Consider the following 12454-nt stretch of genomic DNA (forward strand, 5'->3'; position numbering starts at 1 on the left):
CCCTCTAATGAGTTGTTTCGAGTTTGGTGTGGAGGAAGTTTTCAAGGGTCAAGAGAGGAGGATGATATACTATGATCAAGGAGAGTGAAAGCTCTAAGCTTGGGGATGCCCCGGTGGTTCATCCCTGCATATATCAAGAAGACTCAAGCGTCTAAGCTTGGGGATGCCCAAGGCATCCCCTTCTTCATCGACAAATTATCAGGTTCCTCCCCTGAAACTATATTTTTATTCGGCCACATCTTATGTACTTTACTTGGAGCGTCTGTTTGTTTGTTTCTATTTTTGTTTGTGTTTGAATAAATTGGATTACATCATGCTTGTGTGGGAGAGAGACACGCTCCGCTGGTTCGAATGAACACATGTGTTCTTAGCTCATAATATTCATGGCGAAGTTTCCTCTTCGTTAAATTGTTATATGGTTGGAATTGGAAAATGATACATGTAGTAATTGCTATAATGTCTTGGGTAATGTGATACTTGGCAATTGTTGTGCTCATGTTTAAGCTCTTGCATCATATAATTTGCACCCATTAATGAAGAAATACATAGAGCATGCTAAAATTTGGTTTGCATAATTGGTCTCTCTAAGGTCTAGATAATTTCTAGTATTGAGTTTTGAACAACAAGGAAGACGGTGTAGAGTCTTATAATGTTTTCAATATGTCTTTTATGTGAGTTTTGCTGCACCAGTTCATCCTTGTGTTTGTTTCAAATAAGCCTTGCTAGCCTAAACCTTGTATCGAGAGGGAATACTTCTCATGCATCCAAAATACTTGAGCCAACCACTATGCCATTTGTGTCCACCATACCTACCTATACTACATGGTATTTTCCCGCCATTCCAAAGTAAATTGCTTGAGTGCTACCTTTAAAATTCCATCATTCACCTTTGCAATATATAGCTCATGGGACAAATAGCCTTAAAAACTATTGTGGTATTGAATATGTAATTATGCACTTTATCTCTTATTAAGTTGCTTGTTGTGCGATAACCATGTTTACTGGGGACGCCATCAACTCATTGTTGAATTTCATGTGAGTTGCTATGCTTTTTTACTGAAGTAAGGGCGATCTACACTGAGTTGAATGGTTTGAGCATGCATATTGTGAGAGAAGAACATTGGGCCGCTAACTAAAGCCATGATTCATGGTGGAAGTTTCAGTTTTGGACAAATATCCTCAAATCTCTAATGAGAAAAGAATTAATTGTTGTCAAATGCTTAAAGCATTAAAAGAGGAGTCCATTATCTGTTGTCTATGTTGTCCCGGTATGGATGTCTAAGTTGAGAATAATCAAAAGCGAGAAATCCAAATGCGAGCTTTCTCCTTAGACCTTTGTACGGGCGGCATAGAGGTACCCCTTTGTGAAACTTGGTTAAAGCATATGTATTGCGGTGATAATCCAGGTAGTCCAAGCTAATTAGGACAAGGTGCGGGCACTATTAGTACACTATGCATGAGGCTTGCAACTTATAAGATATAATTTACATGATGTATATGCTTTATTACTACCGTTGACAAAATTGTTTCATGTTTTCAAAATCAAAGCTCTAGCACAAATATAGCAATCGATGCTTTTCCTCTATGAGGACCATTCTTTTACTTTCAATGTTGAGTCAGTTCACCTATTTCTCTCCACCTCAAGAAGCAAACACTTGTGTGAACTGTGCATTGAATCCTACATACTTGCTTATTGCACTTATTATGTTACTCTATGCTGACAATATCCATGAGATATACATGTTACAAGTTGAAAGCAACCGCTGAAACTTAATCTTCTTTTGTGTTGCTTCAATACCTTTACTTTGAATTATTTCTTTATGAGTTAACTTTTATGCAAGACTTATTGATGCTTGTCTTGAAGTGCTATTCATGAAAAGTCTTTGCTTTATGATTCAGTTGTTTACTCATGTCATACACATTGTTTTGATCACTGCATTCACTACATATGCTTTACAAATAGTATGATCAAGTTTATGATGGCATGTCACTCCAGAAATTATCTTTGTTATCGTTTTACTCGCTCGGGACGAGCGAGAACTAAGTTTGGGGATGCTGATACGTCTCCAACGTATCGATAATTTCTTGTGTTCCATGCCACATTATTGATGTTATCTACATGTTTTATGCACACTTTATGTCATATTCGTGCATTTTACGGAACTAACCTATTAACAAGATGCCGAAGTGCCGGTTCACGTTTTACTGCTGTTTTTGGTTTCGAAATCCTAGTAACGAAATATTCTCGGAATCGGACGAAATCAACGCCCGGGTTCCTATTTTACCCGGAAGCATCCAGAACACACGAGAACCGCCGGAGAAGAGGGGCGGGGCCACCGGACCATACCCCGGCGCGGCCAAGGGGGGCGCGCCCCCTAGGGTGTGGGCCCCCTTCGACCTTCTGCGCCGCCTCTTCGCCTATAAGAAGCCCCTGGATCGAGAAAACCCTACGACAATTGACGAAACCCACGAAAACCTTCCGGAGCCGCCGCCATCGCGAAGCCAAGATCCGGGGGACGGGATCTCCGTTCCGGCACCCTGCCGGAGCGGGGAAGTGCCCCGGAAGGCTTCTCCATCGACACCACTGCCATCTCCACCGCCATCTTCATCACCGCTGCTGCTCCCATGAGGAGGGAGTAGTTCTCCATCGAGGCTCGGGGCTGTACCGGTAGCTATGTGGTTCATCTCTCTCCTATGTGCTTCAATACAATAATCTCATGAGCTGCCTTACATGATTGAGATTCATATGATGATGCTTGTAATCTAGATGTCATTATGCTAGTCAAGTGAGTTTTACCTATGTGATCTCCGGAGACTCCTAGTCCCACGTGTGTAAAGGTGACGAGTGTGTGCACCGTGTGGGTCTCTTAGGCCATATTTCACGAGAATACTTACTCATTGAATGGCATAGTGAGGTGCTTATTTATATCTCTTTATGATTGCAGCATGTTGTATCACAATTTATCTATGTGCTACTCTAGTGATTTGTTATTAAAGTAGTTTATTCCTCCCTGCATGTGTGCAAAGGTGACGGTGCGTGCACCGTGTTAGTACTTGGTTTATGCTATGATCATGATCTCTTGTAGATTATGGAGTTAACTATTGCTATGATAATATTGATGTGATCTATTCCTCCTACATATGCATGAAGGTGACGGTGTGCATGCTATGCTAGTACTTGGTTTAGTCTCGTTGATCTATCTTACACTTAAGGTTACTAAAACATGAGCATTATTGTGGAGCTTGTTAACTCCGGCATTGAGGGTTCGTGTAATCCTACGCAATGTGTTCATCATCCAACAAAAGTGTAGAGTATGCATTTATCTATTCTGTTATGTGATCAATGTTGAGAGTGTCCACTAGTGAAAGTGTAGTCCCTAGGCCTTGTTCCTAAATACTGCTGAGTTACTACTGCTTGTTTCTTGTTTCTATGCGTTACTACTTGCTTGCAATACCACCACCATCAACTACACGCCAAGCACTTTTCTGGCACCGTTGCTACTTGCTCATACTTATTTATACCACATGTATTTCACTATCTCTTCGCCGAACTAGTGCACCTATTTGGTGTGTTGGGGACACAAGAGACTTCTTGCTTTGTGGTTGCAGGGTTGCATGAGAGGGATATCTTTGACCTCTTCCTCCCTGAATTCGATAAACCTTGGGTATCCACTTAAGGGAAACTTGCTGCTGTTCTACAAACCTCTGCTCTTGGAGGCCCAACACTGTCTACAGGAAAGGAGGGGGAACGTAGACATCAGTGGACAATCGGCAAAATCAGTATGAGAGGAAATCGGCTAAATTGGCATAAAGGAAATCGGCAAAATCAAATTGGGGAAATTCTTCATTGATAAACGAGATTTCTTACATAAAGAGCTGATTGCTCTCAAAAGGAAGTACTAAGGGGATACATTGCCCCATCTACTACTGCTGATCCTATGCTAAGGGTCCTATCTACGGGCCGTCGCTGCCCTCGTCGTCGCCGTCGTCGCCGCTGTCGGTGCTACTCCCGGCGGGCTCGTCGTCGCTGCTGTAGCGGCCGCCGGCAGGACCCTCGTTGTCCTCGTCCTCCTCGTCAGCGTCGTCGTCGTCGCTGTCGAAGTCGCTGAGGTTCCCCGGCCAGGGGCAGAAGCGCTTGGCCGGCGGTTCGTCGGAGGAGGTGTCGTCCTCCTCCTCCTCCTCCTCTTCCTCCTCCTCCTCCTCCTCCTCGGAGAGGGTGAAGTCATCACAGGAGAAGCGATCTTCATCGCTCTCCTCCTCCGTCTCCCCGTCGGCGAGGAAGCGGAGGTCACTTTCCCCGTCGGTCGAGGACTTGTCGTCCTCTGACCAGATGGAGAAGTCGTGACTGGGCTCATCCCCGGCTTCGATGGCGCGGCGGATGTTGGCCGCGTGGGCCTCCTTCGGGTCCCACTCCGGCGTCGGCTCGCGGGAGGAGGAGGAGGATTCGATGGAAAGACCCGATGAGGCGGAGGAAGAAGAAGACATGGTGGCGCAGGAGGGCTTTTGGAGTGCTAATGCGAAGGGGATGAAGAAGCGAACTGTTTGGAACGGTTAAATAAAAGGGGATATAGTGGAGATTCAATACCACGAGCAGTTTCCGAGGAAGTGGTGCCCAACGAGAAAAGAAAAAAATTTGCCGGGTCACGCGGAGAAGTGGAGGAGGCAAGGCATCATGATGAAGGATACTTGCGGCGGTTCTGCTCTGCCACGACATGACCCGACGAAGAAAAAACAGAGTGATTTTGGAATTGTCATTTCCAAAACCAGGGGGGCATGTGTTATCACCAGAATTTGACCGGATCAGAGGTGGGCCGCGATTGGAGATGGGCTTGAAGAATATACATAGAAGGAATACATGAATCGGCCTTGTATACAAAGTTTGGGCTAGTTTGCCCGTGTATCTGTACCATAGTAGGATACGTGTCGGTTAGTTAGAGTTTGGGCTCGTGCCCGGTTGGGATTGTTCCCACGTTAGAAAGTCTACGGACTATAAATATGTATCTAGGGTTTATGAAATAAACAACAATCACGTTCACCACAAACCAATCTAGGCGCATCGCCAACTCCCTTGTCTCAAGGGTTTCTTCCGGGTAAGCATCATGCTGCCTAGATCGCATCTTGCGATCTAGGCGATACACGTTATTCGTTGTTCATGCGTTGCTCGTACTGAAGCCTTTTTGATGGCGAGCAACGTAGTTATCATTGGTGTTTTAGGGTTAGCATTGTTCATCGTATCACATGCTATCGTCGTGCGACCCTTAGACATCTAGCCGCCCTTACACCTATCTTGGGTGTAAGGGCGGCACCCGCTTGATCATTATTTAGTAGATCCGATTCGTTATGATTGCTCCTTGTTCTTCAAGGATTAGTTTAATATCCGCATGGTTAGGCCTTACAAACGGGTTGAAGGATCCGGTGGCGCGTAGGGTGTAGTTTGCTAGCCCTAGACGGGATGTTCGAGGATCAACTTCGTGTTGGTTTTTAGGCCTTGTCTAGGGTCGGTTTACGATCACCGTGCGTGGCCGCCGAGGCTCAATCACGAGTAGGATGTTCCGATTATGCGGTGAAAACCCTAAATCGTAGTAGGTCGCTTTAGCTTTATTTTGATCAAGCGGGACCACCATCCGATCGTACACCTCGTACGCATCATGGGTGGATCGGCTCCTTGAGCCGATTCACGGGACAACCTGAGAGCCGATCGAGGCTCGTATTTAATGTTTACGTGTATGCCATGCGGGAAACTAAGCGAGGCACATCCAACACCTTCCCGACCAGGTATAGGTCAGGTGGCACGCCATTGCATCAGCATCGGACGTGCGTGCCGAGGCTTTGCGGGTCGTCGCTCGGAGGGACCAGGGCCAGCCGCAGTCCTGGGAGCCTCCCGGCTCTACGGTGTTGCCCGTCGCTGCTCGCCGGTGGGTTTCTGACCGCAACAGTTACTTGTATCATCATCTAGGGTGCCTCATCTAGTTTGCATTAGGCTCACCTTTATATTTCGCAAAGTCTAATATTGCAAAGAAAGAATTAAAATATGTAGAAACCTATTCACCCCCCCCCCCTCTAGGTTTTACCATCTCTGAACTTTCACGGGAAGAGCTTCACAACCCTCCCGAGTTAGGATCGGCGATGGCGATCGCGACGAAACTTTTCATGGCTGGAGGCTCGGTGTTTAGGTTTTTCCCAAGATCGTGAATAAATAGGCGGAAGAGCAAGGTCGGTGGACGCCTAGGGGCCCACACCACCCCATGGTGCGGCTAGGGCCTGGGACGCGCCAAGGGCAGGTGTAGCCACCATGTGGCGCCCCTTCATCTCTCCTCTGGACTCCGTCTTCGTTACGGTAAAATATGAACTTCGGCTTTTGTTTCATCAAATTCCGAGAATATTTCCTGTACAATTTTTCTGAAATACAAAATAGCAGAAAACAGGGAACCAACACTGTGGCATCTTGTCAACAGGTTAGTGCCGGAAAATGTATAAAAGTGAAACCAAGTGTAATCAAAACATATATAAATTGGTGTAAAATAAGTATGGAGCATCAAAAATTTATAGATATGTTTGCAACATATCAGTCGCCACCGTGGTATACTCCATCGTGCACCCCGGCGTGTACCGACAAACGTGAGAGCAGGTGTCCTGAACAAGTCACTTTTCGTGACCCTGTAAGAGAGAGGGTGAATTAAGTTTTTCATAAGCGCTACGCGGGACTGCTCGCCATATTCCTGACGGCTTGTTTTCAACTATTGTGGCTAGATTGCATTTTCGTCTTTGACTCGCTGAAAGCACCGTTGTTGCTGCAAGAACCGTTGTTGCGCATGCAAATGATCAGTACGTGTGTTGCTCGTGTTAACTTGTTTTTTTTTTAATTTTTGGAGGAAAGCCACCACGACATCTTTATTAATTGGTAAATGGCTGGTAAATAATGTTACATCGTTTGCCATGAGTCTAGTGATAAAATCAGGCGGATTTTCGAGCCAGCATACTGATTGAGGTCCTTCCGCGTTACAAGCCAAAGTATGAGCCACACAATTGCTCTCCTAGAACAATAAACAAAACTAACATGACCCGCAAAAAAAGAAAAGGAATACCCGCAAAAAAAAAAAAAAAACTAACATGAGTAAAGTTTCGAGCTAAAAAGGAGCATTCTTCATAAATTGTTGCTGCACTCGCAACTGAATTTCTCCCATTCAGCATCGTTTCGACATATTCCATACAGTCACTATTTACTTCGATTATATGGTAGTTCTTGATTGTGTTATGCTTTATATTCTGAAATTAAACTTGAAATTATGGGTAACATCCAATTTAATTTTGAGGCATGGTTTTCTGTTCCCCTGACAACATTGTCCTTGACAAACAAACCTTGAAACTCCTCAGTCGTGGTGTTTTTGGCCGCCTTCTCAATCCATCTTGTTTCTCTTTCTCGTCGACAACCATTGCCCAGAGAGGCGAAAACACACAGCAGCTTCGTCCGTGAATGACAGGGCAAAAGCTCACGCGTTGCGGCCAACCGGGCTTGGTCATGAGTGCCATGTGGACCGAAACACAGATGTTCAACGGCCCATCGAGACTAGTCCATTCTCTCGCACACGGAATCGCGTGAGGCCCACATTCCAACACAGGCAAAGGGTACGCACGCTTTCGCCTCGTACCACTACTAGCATAGCTCCTTTATCCCTGCAAGGAAAAGCGAACGGCTGGCTACCTTTATTCAGTCAGGGAATTGCGATCTGCGAGGGGTCCAGACGAGACGACCAGCAGCACCTTTGTGTAACTGCAACACGGATCGCCTCTAATTAGTCCTCTCTAAAGAAAGAAATGCTTTGTAACTAATCTTAGTCTCCTGCCTAATGAGCACTAGCTAATTATAGCTGCTAGCTAGACCCAACTTTGGGTTTTCTGTAGTATAATATTCTGAGCAAAGATATATAGGGAGATGCAGTTGTGTTGTGCACCCAACAATAATATATTTATTCTATGGACTTAACAACAATTGAGCAATCTAATCACATCATCATGGCCTTTTTATCCAAGTCCACCACGAGCTTTCCCCCAAATGTAAGCACAAACATGTGGTCCACTCCACCAGGGCAGAAGCACCATTCCGAGTGGTGATTAAAATACCCAGCAATCTGGTTTAACAAATTTTGAAGCGGAATCATATCTTACGATAGAATCCGTCGTCATGTCTTGCGCAGAAGAAAAAACGAGAGGATTCCACTGTCACGTGTTGGCCCAGCGCAAGTGTGTACGAGCAAAAAGCGCCAAAGCAACCACCTGCTTTAAACATTTGATTATGTCAAGGAGATTGGAGCCTGCCTAGACTAGATAGGGAGAGTCGGTCAGAGCGTCACGCGAACCGATTAGGCACGCATGCAGAGATGATCCATTAATTGGTCCACCCAAAACCAACCGTACGGCAATTATCAAATCAAAATCCGGGCGACTTGAAAAGCCAAAAAGGCGTAGAGGATAGTTTACTGCTCCCCACGCAGGAAAGCAGCCGGGCTGGACTGAGAGCTGACAAGCAAGCAAGCAACCAAAGCCTAGCCGGCCGTAGTGTATGCGAAAGCACGGCAGCGACCAGTGCAGTGCAGGCCACAGCAGAATAAAGAAAGGCGAAAGCAGCGGGAGAGGAGATCACATATCCGCACTGCGCTGCGCTAGTACTAGGCTGCTATACGTCTACTCAGCCAGCACGAACAACGACGCACAGATCAGAGTTGCTACGTAGAAAGGGCTTGCAGGCAGCAGGGACCAGACCCTACACGGAGAGAGAGAGCACAGTGTCCGTTGTCGAGGGGTACAGCTAGACGGTCAAGCAGTGGCGGTGGTACTCCGGTAGCAGGAGGAGTAGGACGAAAGATGAAAAGACGGGTGGCGATCCATTCGATCTGTACGTCGATCTCCTGCTGCTGTCCCTCTATCGCTTTGACGCGTCACGCCTCACGTCCCACTGCAACGACGGGAAAGCAAAGCGAGGGCATGCATGGTGGACTGGCACCTCCGGCTTTAACACGCCTCTCCGTTTCCTTTTTTCTTTTCATTTTCCCACTGTCACACGGTTCGAGTTGTCCGAAAAAAGGCCAAGGCGTACGCGGAACAAAAGCGGGGCAGTAAATTACTTGCTCCCACTGCTGATGCAGCGACCAAAGTGGCTGCAGATGATGCCTTAAAAGTGCTTAAAGTGCTCTTATCTTTACCGGCACGCTAATCTAATCTAGTCTAGTACTGCTCCACTCTGTACCCTAGTGCTCCAAGTGGTGCCGGCACCTCCCGATGCCCATGCATATGCATGCGTGGCCCCACCCTGGCTTCACGCACGCACGGAGCGAATCATGCATGTGTGCAACAGTGCAAGGCTTGCTCTGCGTCGAGATGCGCGCGCCACCGTCGCCTTGCTCGCTTTCGTCTCTTTCGCTGCGTTTCTTCTCCGCTAAATTTTCCTATTCCATCACATGCAAGGTGCCTTTGGCCTCGCTTCACCAAACGTACGGATCAATTTCCCCGAGTTTGCTGTCGTCACCTCGCCTAAAAACGTAAATTACACAGAACTACCGCATTTAAGCAGAACTAGACGGGCAAATACTATTTTTGCTAATTTTTTCGTTTCCGTATCATTCCAGCGGCAGCCAGCAACAGATCGCGCAAAACTTCAGGCGACAACAAATTAGGCGTTGCGGCCCCACTGACAGTGCGAATGTGGCAAACGGCCGTTACCCACTTTCGTGGCCAGTCAAGGATATGCCGTTCCGACCGGTCGGAATGCATCGACCAGTTGGTCAAGACCAGATTTCCGCATTGGCTTGCTCTAGTTCTTCATTTGCCGCCTCTCCACCGCCGCGGAGTCCGGCCGTCGCCATGCCATCCTGGAATGACGGAGAAAGCAACGACGACACCCTGATCTCGGGTTTCACCGAGGGGCACGATATCAGTCCTCGTCCAATAGTATGTATAGGGATTAAGGTTAGGGTTTTCTCCGATTTGGTATTTCTTGCATCGTAGCTTCGAATCGTCGAATGTCTGCCTCAATCTACTTCATCTAGCTTGATTTAGATTCTAGAAAGCTTGACGAACCCAGACTACACCGGCTATGATGATTGTGATTTGCCTTGTAAGCATGAAATGCCTATGTACAAGTATGTGTGCTTTGAAGACGCAAACCACGGGAGGAGATTTCTTGGATGTGGATGCATGGTAGGTTGATTACATTGTGTAGATAATTTAGGTACTAGCCATATAATTCTGGTACATTGTATATATAGATATCAATTGCTTAATTGTTTACTGCAGCTTGATTGCTTTGTGTAGAAAATTGTGTTAGATTATTTAGATAGCATTGATTAATTATTTTAGGTATTTGCCTTGATTATTTGACTGCCTTGTGTAGATTATTTAGCTACTGCCCAAATAGATAGTATTGGTTATTTTACTTTAGTTAGTGCCTACATAATTAAGGTATTTGCAGAATATAGCTACATCTAGATAATGTAGTTACTGCCTTGTGTAGATAATTTATATATTGCTGTAGGTAATGCCTATTTTATTTCTTGTATGTGTAGGACAGTATGAGGATGGGATTTGAGACAAAGTACATTGGGTAGATGGTGAATGACCATCTACAATGAAGGAGTGTTTGTTGAAGGTTTGGAATATGTAAGAGGATGAGCCAGCCACAAGAATCCATGGAAATATGGAGTATGCAACAAATAATTACCATCTTACGTTAGAATAAAAGGAATTAGAGAAGAGGGACCCCGAGCAGCATAAACCATTGGGTAACACATTGGAGCATGTTGCAGAGCTTACCAACCATGACCTGGAGCTTAAGAAGGCAATGGGTGTGAAGGCAGAACAAGAAGTGGCCATTTTGAAGGAAGAAAAGTGGAAGTTGGAGTATTGTGTATCTGATCTTATCAATGCTGGACATGTTCACAAGCACAAGTTGAAGAAGATAGCTAATATACTGAAAGAATGATGGTGTTCTGAGATGTTGAACTTGCTAGGTGAACTAATTAGTTTGTGTCTAATCTATGAGATGTGTGGTTGTAATAGGTTAGTAGTTGCTATGTTGTTGAACAATTTGGTGTCCTAAGATCTTGAAATTGCTAGCAAGCAGTTGATGGTGTTCAACTAATTAGTCTGTGTTTAATCTATGAGCAAATATTATTGTCATGTGGAGCACTTGATGAAAATTATTGTTGAGCAAATGTTGTTGTTTTTCGTCGACTAGTCGTTCTAGACTACGTATATTTGAATAAAAAGAAGTTCTTTTTGACTAGCCGTTCTCCACTAATTCATGTGGTTACACAGATTAAAAACAATGTTATCGTGGTTCTACACCAAATGCACGGTGGCGCCGCCCATATACAGTCTCCGTGGGAACCGCTTGCACGGTGGGGCCGCCAATACATGGTCGTTTGCAATAAGACATACACATAATGAAAATTGACAGAATTAAAATAGACATACACAAAATTGAAATAGACAGAACTAAAATAGTACTTATATATACACCATCAAAGTGGGATCAGTGGCCTGCAAGTCACGGCCTATCCTCCAGCATCCCTAACGGTGTTTGTTGCATTCTTGATCGCCCAACTGACCCTGGGAGCAGCAAGGAACAGAAGCAGCCCCTCCTCCTCCACGGCTTATCCACCATTTGCTTGCACCGGTCCCTAACTAGCCGTGGCCGATGTCAAAAATCGTGGACCACACGCGTGGGTTTAGGCTAGTTAGTTTTCAAAGTTTTTTTCTTATTTTTAATATATATCTAAATTTACGGTTTTCTATTTATAAAAATATTATTTTTCATTTTTTTTTTCGAATGTTCACCGGGGGGGAGAGGTTCCCCACCTGAATATATTGAAAAAAGGGGCAAACCCCGGATCGTTTACAGCAAGGGATAGAGAGTTACAGAGGAGGGGTCACAAGGATGGAGGGTTTTAGGTACCGCCTAGGCAGACATGCCAGGCATCGACCCCCTGGTGTTGTGCAGCAGGGAAACGCCCTCGCCACAAGGTAGCATCATCCCTGCACAACTAAAGAAGAACAAGGAGAGAGGGCGCCGTCCCTGCTGGAGTTCTCAATACAAACGGAGAAATTCACCGAGAACAAAATTACACTACATCCAGCAGAACAATATCAAGCAGAACATCATCAAGCAGAACATCATCAAGCTGAAGAACTACGTTAAGTTGTACGACAATATCAAGATCTATGTCGTGTACTACATCGCCAACTACATAGCCAAGGTCAACATCAACATGGTCTCCGTCTACATCTTCGTCTACACAGCCGTCGCACACAACCAAAACTTAAAAACACGCAGCCGCCACCGCATGACACAAAACCATGTGGACCTTCTCTTCCTTGACCCCCTCCTCAGATCCCATCGCCGCCCTCTCTCCCCTCGCTACCGGTGGCCATGGTTTTTAGTAGTTGTAGGTTGTTTAGT

The sequence above is a fragment of the Lolium rigidum genome, chromosome 7 (genome assembly GCF_022539505.1).
Source record: "Lolium rigidum isolate FL_2022 chromosome 7, APGP_CSIRO_Lrig_0.1, whole genome shotgun sequence".
NCBI lineage: Eukaryota > Viridiplantae > Streptophyta > Magnoliopsida > Poales > Poaceae > Lolium > Lolium rigidum.